The 17387-nt window shown below is 38.5% G+C and overlaps 1 protein-coding gene across 5 annotated transcripts in view; it reads right to left on the reverse strand.

Annotated features, from left to right (window-relative positions):
• KCNQ5 (potassium voltage-gated channel subfamily Q member 5) overlaps positions 1-17387 on the reverse strand; it is a 297146-nt gene that overhangs the window by 93014 nt on the left and 186745 nt on the right. The window lies entirely within an intron of this gene.

A 17387-nucleotide genomic window follows, 5' to 3' on the forward strand; every position in this document is an offset into this window, starting at 1 on the left:
ACAAACACAAACCCCAAGATTTTCTTGGAGAAACGACCCAATATATACAGACACTCCTTTTGGTATTGCAATCCTGTACCTTTATGCAGTCCAGAGACTCTTAGTGACTTTAAAGAAAGATCACCAACGGGAGAGTCCTCTCCCCAGTTTGAAAAATCATTTCTCCCACAACCAACCACAAATACCTGCTGTATAATCTTATCGAAGAGCTAAGATACATATTGCACCTAACTGCCCGTCTGAAACAACTTCCTTCTGGGCAACAGACTTCATGTACAAAGTACCAGAAGTGAGAGGTAGTTGAGTTATGGCATCACTGCCCTAAATGAACAGGTTCCATTCTGGGAACAAACTTACATCATACAATACATTGAAGAAGTAAAAACAAAGGAGTGAATTAAGGAAGTCGTACACAACTCATGCAATTACAATTGGGAAAACATGACCACAATTTTGAGCTTGCATAAGCTTGCATATTTCATAGTGCTGATGAATACATGCAGGCAAAACAGAGCACGAACATGCTCCTAAATCTCTTGGCGAGGAAGACGCATGCAAACACCTGGTATCACTGTAGAAATTCTTGCAGTTCCCATGTCTGATCCTTACAGCCTACATCACATGTGTTTGCAGACATGAGCCTGCAGAGCTGGTATTGCTCTGAGGCCTATATTATGGATGATAAGGAATATCCTTTCCTATTGTGCTGCTTCACCAGTAATAATACCACTGCGTAAAATCATCTATGAATTGCATCAGAAATGTAGTTCATTTCACCGACAATACCATGAACTGACTAAGCAGCAGCAAGGCGGCACAACGAATGAGTGCAAGGTGGTGCATGTTCTATATTTTAAATTGTTGCACTAGATTTTGCAAGTAGTAATAATTAATCCTATCACTGTTTTGCTAAGTCAGTCATGCTGGGCAACGAGGTAACCAACAAAGGGCAGGTCTTTGGCTTTTGCCTGAATTGCTGGGACTCTTGTTAGCAGATGCTCTAACCCAACATGAATAGTTATTGTAATTAATGCTGATATATATCTGCAAGAAAGTGCAAACGTCTCCTTGCTGATAAAAAAGGGATTTGGATCTCTTCCAGGGACTAAGGGAAAAAGCATAGAAATTACTGATCTATACAGAGGGTGCATGTGCTCTTCAATGTGATGTTTCCTTTAACCAACATAATAATTCTAAAGACACAGAAAGCAGCTTTTCAGAAAAGTACAGGGGAGTGTGTGTGTGTTGGTGTTTCTGGTGGCCAAGTTGAACATCCCTAGCAGTGTGCTCTTGTATGCTAGTATGCTATACTAGCAAGAACGTAGCCAGCAGGTTGAGGGAAGTTATTTCCCACTGTTTGGCATCTGAAAAGACCACATCTAGGGTGCTGTGCCCAGTTTGAGGCTCCCCAGCATGGCAGAGAAATGGACAGACTGAAGTGAGCCCAGTGGAGGGCCACTAAGGTGGTTGGGGCTGCAGCTCATGACATATAGGAGGAGATGAGCAGAGCTTGGCTTGTCTAGCCTGGACAAAGGGAGACTCAGGCCTCTGACTGCTGTCCTCAGCTGTCTAATTCTGGTTACAAAGAAGGCAGAGATGACACACTTTGCAGGAAAGAAAATTATGATTCTCTGTAAGAGAAAAAAGTCAGAGTGAAGGTAGTTCAGTACCGGAACAAGTTGCCCAGAGAGGCTGTGAAATCTCTGTCCCTAGAGATTTAAGAACTTGGCTGGAAAATGCTCTGGTCTGACTTTGAAGTGACCTCTGCTTTGAGCAGGAGGTTGGACTAGATGACTCAAAGAGGCCTTTTGCAACTGAAACACTCCTATGATTCTAACTACTGGATACAAACATTAATATATTATGGCAACTGCCCCCACCTGAGGTTCGGGAGCTAAAATTACTCCTTCCCTTATAACACATAGACTTTCCATAGTGCTGTAATATATCCAGTACATTAAACAAAAATGTAAGCCCATTTCTTCAGAATTTCTAGTAGAAAATCTGATGTGCAATGTGATAAGACATGGGAGGCACATTTTGTAGCATATCACTTAGCTGCTGCGGAGAACTACTCTGAAAATCAAATCTGGTAGGACCTCGCATATAAGCTCTACTAAGAACTGTAAATAAAACAGTATCAAGGAGGTTAAAGGGCATCTCTGGTGCATACAATTGGCAAGTCTATCCTCCAGACTAAAGAAAGATAAAGATCAGCATATATACACTTAAAGGTTTCACTAAAGACTCATTCAAGTGACAAAAATCCACCTTGTGAGCAATTTTGCCCCCCTTCCCCCCACTTTTTTAAAGATGGAAAATCTCCCAGAACATTACTGGTAGTTTCAGCTGCTACAGTCTTCAGATACAACCCCCCTATAATTACATCCTACTGACATAGGCATAAATGTGGTTTCTCCTTGTTAAGACTTGCACAGAGGGCAAAATAAAATTAAGAAGTGACTAAGAATTTACGGTAAAAGGATGTAATTTCCTTTTGCTGAATTTCTTTAGTCCTGAATCAGTTAAAATGATATTTTCTTACTTCCTTTGTGCTTAGGTATTAAAAATTGTATTCCAGTAATACCAACTAAGTTGGAGGCCCAGTTGTACTGGGTCTTGTCCAAACACACAATACAAGTTTTCATTTGGAAGAGATCTCTTACAGCACAATTACAGAAAACAGACGCACCAGGAAAAACAAAAACTTGTTATTCCCATATCACACAGCTGGACAACCACAGCACAGAAAAGGTAAGGGACTTGCCTAAGGCTACACAGAAAGCCTTTATGCATGGAATAAACCTGAACCTTTTAAGTCACAGCACAGTCCTGCCATCACAAAAACATCCTCCACTCACCCACCACTGGCTTTGCCATAGTTCCTCAGGACTGATTTAGATCACTGTGGGCAAAGTGTTAATTCATGATAGATGGGAAAAGTGAGTCAGGAGAGGGAATCAGTACAGTTAAGCAGTGGATTAATCAAAATAAAGGTAAATACTCAGGAAAGCCAGGTGCAGTTTAGATTAGCACCTGGTAGACATAGTTCTGCAGATTATCCATGAAAAGCAGAAATAATCCTCACAGCAATACATAAGAATAGTCTTGGAAAGATATTTTTCCAAACCCCTATAACCTTTTGTTCTCAGTTTTTCCAGAAAATCTAAAAGGAATGGAGCATTGTTATTAATTATTATTATTAAAGAACAAAAGAAAAATTTTGCATTTATCCACCCACACATTCAAATCTTGCCCTTCTATCCCTCATTCCTTTCTCCAAGACTGAACACTTTTTTTACAGCCATTCAGCATATTATGTCTAAAATTAGACTGTAAGCACTTTGGGGGAGGGGAGAAATCCAGTCCTATTAGCCTTGCAAAACTAAAAGCATACTTTTAGGTGCTATAAAACACAACACTAGCAACAGAAGTAAAAGGATTAAGTGTTCTTGAATATTTCTGTAGTTTATTTACTACTGACATGCTTTCCTTCAAAGTAAACCAATAGTCAGGATTCACTTTCTATCTTTTTTAATGTAATCTGTTTACTCAGGCCATGCAATGAAAGCACCTCTTTTTTTCCCCAGCTAGAACTGAAGGCATGAAGGATACAGAAACACCTTTCACCTGGTTGGATGTTAAACAAGGATCTGTCCAGCAAAACAAATTCCCTAAGGTTCAAACACTGTGGTGGTCAAAGTGTATCAGAAGTTGTTCTTTCCTGTCATGAACTATTTCTCCAGTGACAGATGAAGTGTAGAGGACTGCATTAAGCCCTGGATAGTCATTTTATAACCCTCAATAAAGGAAAAAGTATTTTTGAATGCCATCATTTGAACTGTGTGCTGATACATGCTAGACAAGAGGGTGCTGCTGTAGGTAGAGAGTAGTACAAAGCAAAACACAGAGCAATTATATTTGGCTGCTAGTGGTTCAATCTGGATCATGTATTTGTTCAGGCTGAAAAAAACAGATGGTCTTTCCTCATGCATTCAGTATCCGACAGTAAAACATATGCCTTAGGCAGCAACCTCCCATAAAATTATTCAAGCACTGCCATAGTCTTGTATTTTATCAAAAGCAGCAACTTCCATTTTGTTTCAGCAGTAATCAGTTTTGTTGCAGATCCTTTCATCTTATTCCCCTGCTTCTGAAAGCATACGCTAATTGGAGAAAAGCCAATTTATGAAACATAATATAACTCAGAAGCTTTGATATTTATTCAATCTGCCTCTCATAAACTTTTCTTACTGGTTAATTAGGAACTACCAATTCTCCATTTATTTAATTTTCAACTGAATTTTACTATAGTTTGTGATTTAAGGGCTGTTCATATGGAAGATGATGTTCAGCTTAAAGCAATTGTTAAAACATTACTCAGGGAATATCGTAAGCATAAAAAATACACTCAGGGAAGATCTTTAAAAGCTATTTTGCTACATTATTTACTGCTAGAATTAAAATAATCAAAAGTTAAACATCTGCAAACAGTTTTATGACCTCTTCTGTAAATAATAAAAAAATATCACTGTTAAAGTGACATAATTAAGCGATTAGACCACCAGAGTTATGTTCCAGTATTATTTGAAGTCTGATTTAATCACCATAAATGCAAGGACATTCAGGATTATGACCAAAACTGTTTGCAAACCATTGGCAGTGCCATTATCCTGGATTTTGTATGGAAGGTAGAAGATGTTTGCAAGCTTTTGCTAACCTTAACTACTACCAAAAAGTAGGTCTTTGTGAATGCAAACAAGGGAAAGTTTGTTCCCACGGCCAGGAGCAGTGCCCATGTTTTCTTAACAGTGATCGGGATCTTGCCAAGTTGAGTATGCAAGTACCACCTTTAAATGATTTTTTAATTATTGAATGTATAGAATCTGTGTAAGACATAAGATAAATAAATTTGCTGAAGATTATACTGGATGCACAGCACCAATAGATCATTACAGGTTTAGATAAGTGGATACAATACCCAATAAAAACCCTATAAAGAAAGGAAGGAAAGAGACAGTCATTCATGGCACTGTTATACGTTCATTTGGGCTATTAGTTTTGGTGAACAGTTCTCACAATAAGCACAGAGACAGGCATTTGATAAGTGGGTTGCCCTACACGAGGTCCCTGCCTTGGCTAGATGCTGTTGGCCCTCTCATCCTTCTTGGTGTGTGAGAAAGGGAGGCTTCAGTGTGCCATGGAGCTGATGGGGACAGAGAAAACCAGCATCTCCTGAACTAGGAGTTAACTGTTATATGTACACACAATTCACAAGGCACTAAATTCCCATAGAGGAGAAAATAAGCATATTGTTGGACTGAGAGCTGGTGTACCATGTTGCATCCTGGAACAGACATGCATGCTCAAGACAAGGTGGCAACAGAAGTCTGACAGCTCCTGTCAGCCTCAGTGTGCTTCCTGGTGTCTCTAAGCAGACAGTTCTTGGAGGTGGGTGGGAATATCCTCTCCAATAGGATATGGAAAGACAAACACCGAAGCATTTCCCTAGCTTTAGGAAGAACTGAAAGTGAAAACATCAGCTAGTGCAGGCGTGAGGAAGACATTTACACAGGTCCTGTGCTATCTCCCTTAAAAAGTAATCTTTTCAACATTTCTATAAAACAGATAATACGCTGCTGACATGGTGGAAAAGAATACAGTTTAACAGTTTTGATAGCACAAGCCATGTGGATTAAATTTTCCATCATTTATAGTTTCAATGTGACTTGTTTATGCAAGAAAATGAGATATGACAAAGGTTATTACAATTTGTTAAAAATGTTTGACAAAAGCAGCATGGAGAATAAGCGCTCTCCCATAGAAAAAGCTCATAAATTTCTCCTGTAGGCTTTCTTTAAAATGACTTGCACTTCAACGTTTTCTTCAAGTGGAAGAGTGTAATACGTAAAGGGCTTGATGTTCCAATGCCTTCTACCCAGAAATTACACAACTCTGTCTATGGAGAGGTGGAGTATGAAGACCTCATTGTCTTAAAATGTGAAAATAAACTAGACAAGAAACTTTAAAAACAATTTTTGAGATAAAAAAAGTAAATTTGCTGCAAAGCCAGCTTTTTACATATTCTTTCTTTGGATTAACTGCTATCTTTTTCAGAAATAGAGAAATTTGAACTGAATTTCATGTCTGAAGTTTTTTAAGAACTGAACTTGCTGCTGAAGCAACCTGTTTAGAAAGGTGAGTTTTGTCAGGCTCTGATGAATAAATTTTATTCAAACAATATTTTATTTTCATTCCCCTGTGGGATGTTTATTCACTCTAAAAATTAGAACAGTTCATCAAGTATGAAAGAGTTTAAGTTTATAGAGTCAAAAAAAGTGTTGTCAATCTAAATTGACCGTTTCTGTCATATTTTTAAGAAGTCATACTTTTAGTAGCATCTGCTAAGTGACTGTATTAGGCTTATATTGACAAAGCAATGAGAAGGCTACAACAGGAGATGTAATCAAAACCAAGCAAATGAAATAGTTCGGATATCTATGGAGCACCATTTAAACTGTTATTACATGAACATTTGATAATCTATTCCATCATAGACAAAAAATAATACATCAAGGTAGATTTCTCCAGGTTTCATACTTCCTTGAGCAAGCACATCAGCTTAAAAGAAAACAAAACAAAACAAGAAAAGCTATTCTGACAGGTTTAATGCTCAGATACTTGTGACCTAGATGTTATCTAAAACGTTTTCATTGGCTTCAACAGGAGACATTTTTGACACGAAAATGAGAATAAGGCACATGTTCTTCTAGATTTTAACTATTTTAAAGATTGGGAAGTGTGATACTGATTTGCATCCTTGTTTGCACTTACAGGTGCCTCAAATCTGTAGAAAATGACAAAATGGCCCTTTTATAACAACCAAAGAGTAGGTCTTTTTGTAGACCAAAATTTTCAAATGTGAATGCTTAATTTAGTAAACAAAATCTTTATTTAGACATATCTGTAGGTGTTTTTTTTCTTTTGCATCAGAGCCCTAACTCACAATGACAAGCTTTGCAGCTCACCTAGCAACCTTTGTTTCACCACAGATATTTCCCCAAAAAATTAGTTTAAAATATGAATAGAAATTACTTTGTATTTATCACTGAGCATTGGTTGCAGCATTTGTATAAATTTTTAGAACATAGATAAAATTAAGATAAAACCTTTATTATAATGCAATGGAGAAAATGAAAAGAATTACAGTATGAAGCTGGAGAAATGAAACCCACCACATAATCTTTTTCGTAAAATCAATTTTCCATTGAAATCTATTTATTGTAACTTTGTCCACAATCTATGGCAAAGAAAAATACTCATATAATGTTCTTCTGTAGAAGTGTTTGCTAACACTCTGTACTCAGATCTCTTGCTAACCAGGAAAATTATCCTTAATCTAAGAAATGTGTAGATGTAAGAAAGAAACGTGCTTTGGTAACCTCCAGCATAACTCACTTCAAAGTCAGCTTTTCAGGTCTTCGGATTTTAAGATAGAAATACTGCCACTACTACATGTTTGGTTTTTTGAAGTAAGAGAGCAAAATCAAAAGAACAGAAGAATTGTAGGACTGCTGGGTATTTTTTATGCTACAAGTAACAGGCTCTTTGCTGGGAGTGCAGCTCTGGCTCTGGTGAAGCTAAGGCATGATTGATTGTAATGCGGCCAGACATCACTTACCTTCATTATCTAATCGTCCATCAGCGGGCAACAGTGCCATGGCTTTGGCAGGTAAAACTAAGTAGAAACCATACTGGGTTGGGGAAAAAAACCTGTCTAACAGCCTCTGGAGTTAGTCCCATTCAGTGTGACTCAGCTAGACCCCTAGTAAATCACACCCTGCCAGGGAATGGCACTGTTGCTCCTGATGGCTCCTGATGGTCTACACCATTAAATGGTGAGGACTGTCACTAGCATCCTATTGGTCTGGGTAAAGTAACGGTTTGCTAGACAATTCTTGGGTATGGTCTGGGAGTTAGCATGTATCTGGATGAAATTTTTCACTGGACTTGCTAGTACATCTTTTACTATGGACAGGTACTTCTGGATGTCAAGTCGTTGTGCTGAAAAAACATTATTATACTTAAGGCCATACCCAAGTACTATCAAACAAGCATATTTGAAAGAAGAGTTGTAACTTATGATCAATGAGAATATTTTAGTATTGTCTTGTCTATTGAAAATTTCATAATTCAAATTCAGGTGCCTGCTTGGCATATTTTAATAAAATGCTTGGGATTAAACTACTTAAAGATTTAGGATTAAGACAAATATGACTGTGATAAGTTGATACTGTGGGAAGCACCCAAGGATCAGCTGTGCATTTTCACCTAAAATATTCCATCCTATTGTAGATCTCTGGAACAGAAATCAATCTCCTTACTTCTCCTATTTTTCCCCAGTAATAAATTATATACTGGATTTTGCTTTGGTTTTACATTTGTTTTTTAGTGGTGTATGGTCACTGACATAAAGAAGGAAAGGAGTTCTTCAGGGGAAATGACCACTTAAAGGAACTCCTTTTCATCATATCCCTAAAGAAGGTCTTTCAGTAACCCTTGGCTACTTCTATAATATTTTATTATTCCAGACATGTGAACAAAGTAGCACCCACCATAAACAAAGTAGTACCCACAAATGCTCCAATAATAGCATTCCAGACTGCAAAGTAACTCACTTGTTACAGCAGCAATGTTCACCTTCATAGTATAGATGAAGAATCTATGGGCTACTTGGCTTTGTATGGGGATTCCAATTTGCTGTCACTAAATGCTATTAAGTCTCACATTTTACCAGAATACTTGATAAGACAATAAATCACACTTTTTCTTTTTTTTAATAAAGGTATTTTAAGTGGAAACATCAGAGTTTTGAAGTGTATTGTACCACACCGCTGTATCAGCCTGTGATGGCTGTGGGAGGAATGGTACAAAATGATTAAAAATGAAAGTATCAGTTAATCTGCTCACTTTATGATGCTTTCATTCAGCAGGTTGACTAAGACATGAACAATTCATCGCCCCTTAATATACTGATATACAGAAACATATTTTTAAACACTCTATTCAGGAGAATGAGGACGAAAGAGCAAGTCTGTCTTGAACAAAACCATATATTCATGATGGAATTTAAAAAAATGGTAAGCATAACACAGAATTTAAAAGTCCAGGCTACCTTATAGTCCCAACACCCCTGACAGCTAGCACAGAAATCTAAGTGGCCACAAATGCCAGGGCTCATTAAACTTGGTAGAGTAATGTCATAATGGCATCAAGAATAGATGTTTTTGAAAATTTTTTCAATGTACCAAGGCCTAGTCTTTCTCTAACGTAATTTACTCCTATTAACTAATAGCTGGATTTTAGTCTTTACTGAAGCCTTACAGTTGACCTCAGTGGAAATATGGCTTGCGTTGCGAATTGTGAGCCGACTTATAAATATCACCAGAGCAAAGAAAATCATATTAATTTCCTATAGTTTTCTCCCAGTAGTAAATGGAACACTGAATATTTTTCCAACATAATGCATTGTTAGTATTAAACTCACTTCTAAGAATCAATCGCTGCACTTTAGCTCAAGGGTGTTCAGTTTTATACCATACCATTAGTCTTGTCTTCCTTAATCTAAATAAGTTCTGCACTTTCTGGAATCTAAAGTGCCCTTTCTTGTTGTTAGGCAGCAGTACTAACAGACCAGGACCTGATGGCAGAAGCATGTGAGATTGCAAAAGAAGAATCCCATTTTGAAGGGTTCAAATGACTATGAGCATTTTCTGGGTTTAATGTATTTATAGCAACACTTATCTCCACTCTCCATGGGGTTCTGTGCTCATCATATGATATCGACGTGAAAGTAGCACTAAGTCTCAAAAATGGGGGGAAGTGGGGTGTTCACCTATTACCTTGTTCACTTAGTTTCTTAGTGTTTAAAAGCAAAGAGCAGATGTGCACTTTGTCAAGCACTAGGCCTTGCTGAGGTGGGTACAACAAACAGCTTGTGGTTTTATATCACACACTGCTTTGAGAATAGAAAGCTTTCACAGTGACCTAAAGCAAGATCTAACACTTACTTTTCAAAATGAGGCTTTATTCTGCCTGACTCTCTCCAGTCAAAGCCCAATGATGTGACTCATTTTCCTCTATTTTTCAGGGTCTTTTATCTCATAATCACTGCAATTGGAAGGAGGGCTACATAGTTTCTTCTGTGCATCAAATAAGATATTTTGAAGTCCCTACAAGGCACTGCTGCTAGGCACATGAGCAGTGGCTTCACACAGTGGCAGCATCTCGTGTGCCCACAGCAGGACCTGCCTCTCCTGGTGTTTGTGAGGAAGTCGGCTGCTGCTCACACGTCTGACTTTTGTGTGCCAGTGATATGCTTATACATTGCTTTGGCAACAGTAATATTTATGTTTTGATAATGAGTTATTTTCTTAAATGCTGAGTTGCAAAGGTTCTGGAACAACTATTATGGTTATGCAGAATGCTAAATACACAAAGTGATCACTTATTTCCCATATGGGGAAAAACTTGCCCTTTGAGCTTCTTAAACAAATTAAAGCTGATGCTTGTGTTTGAAACAACACATTAAGGTGCTTTTACTTTCCAACATTTTATCTTACAGTGGCTTGCACTGTTTGCCAAAATTTCCCTGTTCAGAAATCAGTGTGAAACAAGTTTGCATTTTTAAGATATATTACAGGCACAGAGATAACTGTATATGAATTCTACTTTAGCACATCAGTTTCCTTTCACAGACACTGATCCTATAAGCACTTACTCAAGTGTTCAAGGTCAGGCTGGATGGGGCTTTGAGGAATCTGATCTAGTGGAGGATGTCCCTGCCCACAGCAGGGGGGTTGGACTAGATGGTCCTTAAAGGTCCCTTCCAACCTGAACCATTCTATGATTCTATGATCTGTGTGCACAGTTTAATCAGAGATGATTGCGAGTGCATACTTCCAAACACTGACTGTATGCTTCAAGGTTGGAGAAGAAGCCCTGGAGATCCCTTTGTTAACCACACAGTTAAAGTCAGTTTTCTGGAGCTTCAATATACAAAGTACTAGCCTTCAGTAGTTGCATGGAACGTTCTAGTAAACAGGACTGTAATTTCCCACAACTAGGGGAGATGCATCTCTGCTAGAAGGAGAAAAACACCTCTCTCACTACAAGGAGGCGCAGTTAGTTGGTGTATCTCAGCTAAGAATGATTCCTGGCTGTGCAAGTGCCAAGGAAAGATCTCTCTGTCGTACCTCTATGACTCCTACCACAGCATCTTACACCCTTCAGTGTACTCAGTCCAGACAACTCCACGATGAGAAAAAGTAGTGTTGTTTCCCCACATTAACAATGTGGAGCAGAGATACATGGTATTTTGGCCTCCTACAATTCATACAGATTCACATTAAAAATCAGTACAGGCTAGGCACTGAAGGGCTTTTACAAATTCTGAGTCTCTGAGAGTCTAATTTTTAACTGTCTTTAAAATGTAAACTCATGAGAAGCTTGTGAGAGTTGAGAAGTGGTCCTTCCTAGGTGAGGAGTAATTTAAGCTGTGTATGGGACCCAAACAGAGCACTCGCACAGCCAGGAATAGTTCTTATTTGAGATACACCAGCTGACTGCATCTCCTTGTGTTGAGAGTGGTGTTTTTCTCCTTCCAGAAGAGATGCATGTCTGCCTGTCTCCTAATTGCTCAGGAAACTTGACAAGCAAAAGAGTGGATTCACGGTGAGCCAAAAATGTTATATTTATTTATCTGTAAAAAACAAGTTCTGCTAGCTGAACCTTTTTCTTTTCATATATTTTGTGACCTTTTATGAACATGTATTTATGTAGATTTAAAGAATAAATGCTGAGCAGGACTAGGCATGTTGATTTAAATGAAAAAGCATGTAATAGTATCCATCCAGCCATACAGAGGAAAAAGTAACCCAGTGATCCAATATATCAAAGCAACAGAAATCCTTTTCAACTTAACACGATCATTTAGTCAAACCTTCCTATAAAACTGTATGAAATAAACAGTTTTGCAGTATGCCCAGAGCATCACTGAGCTCAGACAATCACAGACAAATAAATAACCAAGGACCTGTCTGTTAAAATCATCATATTAATCTCTAAAAAAGCTAAAGTTACAGTGGCCTCTTTTACAAAGGGAATTCATAAAAATCTCAGTCTCATGTTGGCTGGAAGGGACCTCCAGCAGTTTTCTTGTCCAACCCCCTGCTGAAAGCAAGTTCAATTACATCAGCTTGTTCATGGCTGCGACAAGTCGAGTGGTGAGTATTTGCAGGGAAGGAGACTCCATGGCCTATTTTATATTACTGAAAATGCAAAAAATCCCACCAAACCTGGGCTCCTGAAGTGAAAAAAAAAAAAAAAAAGCATGTTGATGATACCTTGATTATATAAATCATTATCTCTTGCCCAGCACTGAAGGATTTTCCAGCTCTTAGCTGGTATTTTCAAATACAGAAGCCCTGAGTAGCTGTTCTGAGGGGCTGACATACGCAGCAGCGCTAGTTTGCTTGTGGAACACTTTTGAGGCTCAAGCCAGTAATTAAATGCCCAGGCACAGATTCAGCTGTCCAGTAGTACAGCACTTTCATTTGGAAATGTATTTATCACATCTTTAGCAGGCTGCGTGATGTCTTTCCACAATGTGTTTCTTCTACCAGTAGGTCACATGCTGCACCCGCCTACCTTGTTAGCTTTTTTTGGCTTTAGATGAAGAATGGGGATTTGTAATAAGATACCTACAGGATCTGTTTGAAAGGTGAAAAGGCCACTTCAGCCAGTGTGCTGTAATGCACACGCATCTAGCAGCGGTTGTAATACTTTTGTAAGTATGTAGATATACAGAAAGAATTACTTTAAAAATGAATATTCACATATTTCTTAAGAGTTTATGACTGGGAGTGACCATGTGGCCACTTAGCTGGGCTTCTGAATGGTACCGGCAACTGCCGCACATCAGGAGACAACTTTTCCATGCCTTCAGGACCTGGGAAGAGCACAGCCCATCCACATGGCTCTGAAGCTACAAGCACCATATAGGATGGACCACATGATTGCAACAGGCAGACCACAACCCATCTGCAAAGAAAAGCCAAAACACCTTCTGAGTCTCTGACAATTTGATCTGCAGGAAGACGTTTTCCTGACTCCAGATTGAGCTATTTGATCTTCAGGAAGTAACAAGAAGTAAAAGGCAGGCACCTAAGAAAACTTTTGCTGTACTATTTTAGACATCTGCCTTGCATGCACCTAGTGGCCTCTCTCTAGTTGTGTCACAGCTCTTTGCTTGAGAGGAAAGGGGAGAGGAGAACTGAAAGTACTTGGTCGATTTTGCTTCACGGACAAAAAGAAAAAAATTCCAAACCCTCCCATTCAGTTGCTGTCAACTGAAGCATTTATACTCGAGTTTCACTTTTAATCATCTTGCTGAGGACATGACAGTATTATCAAAGCTTCTTCTGAAAAATTCAAGTTGCAATAGCAGGAAAAAATAAAAACGAGAATGTCTTTAAACAGAAAACATTTATAGAGACTGAAGGTAAAATGACAATTCTGATTGTTCCTGTATTTTCAGTTTTGCCCTGTTATTACAGCCTGTTGCCTATTGCCTCAGGAAGCCTTTGGCTGGTTGAATGTGCATCAGCTAACAGCTAAATGAAGCACCTAAAAGTTTCTTTAAGTAGCTTGTTTTTCTAGAATTTTAAAAAAATGTAAAATTAGTAATGGAAGTCCATGCAAGTCTATTTCGTCATGGAACAAACTTTGCAATGAGGTGCTTTGCCATTTACTGTCCAGATGATCACAGTGGACCAGACCAAAGCCTATCCAGCCGTTGCAGCAGTGGTTGGTAGCAGATGCCAAGGGAAGACCCTGTGGAGGTGGCAAGCTGGTTCCTTACTAGCAGACTGTGGCTCAGGAGCTTCCTAAACCTCAGGCCGGGGACCTGGACAGACTCTGCCACTCTCAGGTTGCCTTATCACAGTTCTGGAGTCCATGTGTATTTTTAGCATGCATATACAAACTGTGAATGATTTATAAACTTCAAGTACAAGCTCTACGAAGATGTATCTTTTAATTTGTTTGCCTGATCCTACTCCTTCATAATTGCGCTGATGCCACCTCTGTGTGGCATTCTGAGAGGCAGTTAATCACCACTCCTCTTCATCTGCTCTGTTTGCATCTTGACTTTATAAATCCTTATTATATGTGGGTACAGAATAAATCTTCTGTCAGGAACTAGGGAAGATACAGACAGAAGTGAGCTCTAATTTCTAAATTCTAAGCAAATGACCACTGAACCCAGCCCATGTCAGGCCAAGCAGGCTGGCAGCATTAATGAATGCTGGTGTCTACTTTTCATGACTCACAGTGGGGTGATGTGTCTGGAATAATCTCTGTCTGCCTGCTTCAGTAGATTCATGACCAGACTTGTTGACTGCAGACAGCTTACACTATGAGGCTGACCTAGTCCAATGCTTTAACTGTGTATAGTACCTAACATTTACACTTTGCACCACAGGGACAAGAACATATTGTTATTATGTAAAGGGACATTACCGTTTTAAAATATACTTGCAACCTGCCTGACAAGAGGAGTCGGTTGGGACAAAACAACTCCATTTAAAATTACCATTTTTCTTATTATTTCAGTTACTAGGTAAGCCTCAAACCAGATATATGGAGAAAAATAAGGGCTAAAATGCAACCTTTGTGAATGGCATTGCAAAATATCCAAGGGAAAAAAAAATTAATATACTGTGAAATTTGCCCACAATTTGTAAAATAATGATACAGCGTGAGTTCTGCAACACACATGTTTAAGAAGTCTTCCGCTCATTAGTCTGGAAAAATCAAACTGCTGCTACCAGCTTCACTGACTCCTGGTGTCCCCGGAGTCAGCACAAACTTGTCTTGCATATGAGAAGACCGAAGCTGGACCGTGGGTAATTACTGCACAAATGCAAACAGCCTGCTTTTAAAAAATTCCTCTGTGCATGTTGAATGTATGTGATAGACTTAAACAACATCATAAATGTAAACTGTACTTGAGAAAACTGTGCAGCTGGTAGAGTCCATAAAGATAAAAGAAATGTTTCCATAACATTTAATTTCAAGTTGACATTTATATAACAAAACCATGGTAAAGCTATGTTTAGCTGAAGTTGTTTGCATATTTTGCATCAGTATCACCAAAGGCTCTCTCTCTCATTTATATAGTTACCACATTTTGGTAACCGCATTTATATAGCGGAGGCAACAGCTACCGCAAAAAGGAAAAATGAAAACCAGAGAATTTGTAACATTTGGATAAACAAGCCATCAATTCTGGTATTGTAACTAATCAACAACTGCACATATTCACTTTTGACAGAAGCAATTGCCCTGTTTTCAGTAACAGAGACACACGGCACAGTTTGTACCAAGTTCTTGAACATTTGACGGTGAAAATACCCTAATCAATATGATTTCAGTTTGTCAGACAGAAACACACTGGGGTTTTTTTCTCTTTCATCTTAAAAGTGTCAGAAGAAATGGCCAACCTTTTAGGCTCATGCAAATTCATCCTTCTGAGTTCACTTCCTTATCAAACACAATGCCATATAAATATGTTTTCTCAGTCCCATTGGTTTAGTAAGGAAAGAGGCTTAACATAAGCAGATCCCTTCCTGACTGCCACTGCAATACAGAGAGGGTTCACATGCAGTGTTCCTGGATGCATTACACTTGCTAAGAGATGCAGAAACATGAGTTACACATTTGTAGCGTGACATCCCATCCTTGCTAGAATTAACAAGAGTTTTGCTGTTGACAGTCATAAGGTTAAAATTTCCTGAAAGGAAATCATCCTCTTCTTTGGTAACAGATCTGGCATTTACGAAACGTATTCATTGCAGTAAGCCATAGCAAAGATGGACCTTTACTGCACTCAAAGGTGTGAAGACACAGTGGGACTGTAGCGTACAGCAGCCTGCCAGGGTCAGATTTAAATGAGCTAGCTCGAGTTCTGACAAAGTGCAGCCAAAGAAGCACAGAGGTTAGCTCAGGCTAGCTGTCCCATTATTCAACCAGCTTTCCAGACAGGCTGAGTAGTTCATACTTGTGCTGTAGCCTGGCACAATTACACTACTATCATTACCCAGGCTGACTGCATAGAAGCTAGCTCACGAGTGTCCATAAAAGCTCCTGCTGATTTAATCAGAGATTTCTTCAGACTTTAAAAAATACAATTTCCAATACATTATCAAAAATAAATTTCTCAAAAGGATCTGTTACAGAAGAACAGTTTATCTTCATCACCACACCAACAAAGAAATACTTTGTAGACCTAAGAAAAATTAAGTTTCAAAAAAATAACATAATATCTTTAACAAATGGTATGAAAAAGCATGAAAATGTCAACGAAATGGGAACTCAGGAAATGTTGTGCCTCATATAAGCAAAGCTCAGGGTTTATACTGAGTATCAATTAGGCTACATGACATTAGTGGACTACCAAAATACAGAGTAACCATTTTTCACTACTGCTGGTCCTTGCAACTCTATGAATAGAAATGAATTCAAAAGAAATAAAAGATTATACATCACACACCTTGATATTCAGTGAGTAAATGTCTCAGGAAGATGCTGAGGACAGTGTTTCAGCCAGCACTTCCTTGTCTCCCTCTTTCCGTTAGCATCCCTGCCACAGTGCTTTGAATGACATCGCAGGCAGCAATAAATACAGAACAGCACTAATCACATTTGTTTATGAAGGGAAAGGACTTTCTTAGTACAGCTTCCAGCCTCTTCTGAGAAACCTCTAGTGTTTGAAATAATAAGTATTTTTGTACATGAGGGCAAATGATGCAAGATAAACCTTGAAGTCAAAGGAACGTGTGCATGGAAACGGTGCAGAATCAAGTCTGAAACCGAGAATGAGCTTTCTGTTGTGATGGCTGCAAAAAAGCTAGGACCCTAAGGAAACACTTTCAAAGGGTGTTTACAGCTGCAAAAGATGGAAATATGTACTTAGTGAGATTTTTCAGCATTTCCTCAAATTTTGCACCTTCTACAGTCTTCCTTCAAAATCTAACCCAAGTAATGTGATAATAATTCTTTTTGCCCTAAAAGACATTTAGATGATTTAAAATGTGGTATTATGAAAGACAGTATGGTCTGACTACAGTTTAATAAGAGTGTTCACTTATATCACACAGCAGATAATGTGTAATATAAGCAGTGATGTGTTACTGATAGTGGTTAAAACCAAGAGACTGCAACACCTAAGAAGAGTGACTGAAATGAACTGCACACCTTAAAATATCTTCCTATTGCTAAAAAATGCATTTTACAGTGTTAAATCAAAGAAAAGGAATCAGACTTTA

Source organism: Leptosomus discolor, chromosome 2, assembly GCF_034619465.1.
Source record: "Leptosomus discolor isolate bLepDis1 chromosome 2, bLepDis1.hap2, whole genome shotgun sequence".
Lineage (NCBI taxonomy): Eukaryota > Metazoa > Chordata > Aves > Leptosomiformes > Leptosomidae > Leptosomus > Leptosomus discolor.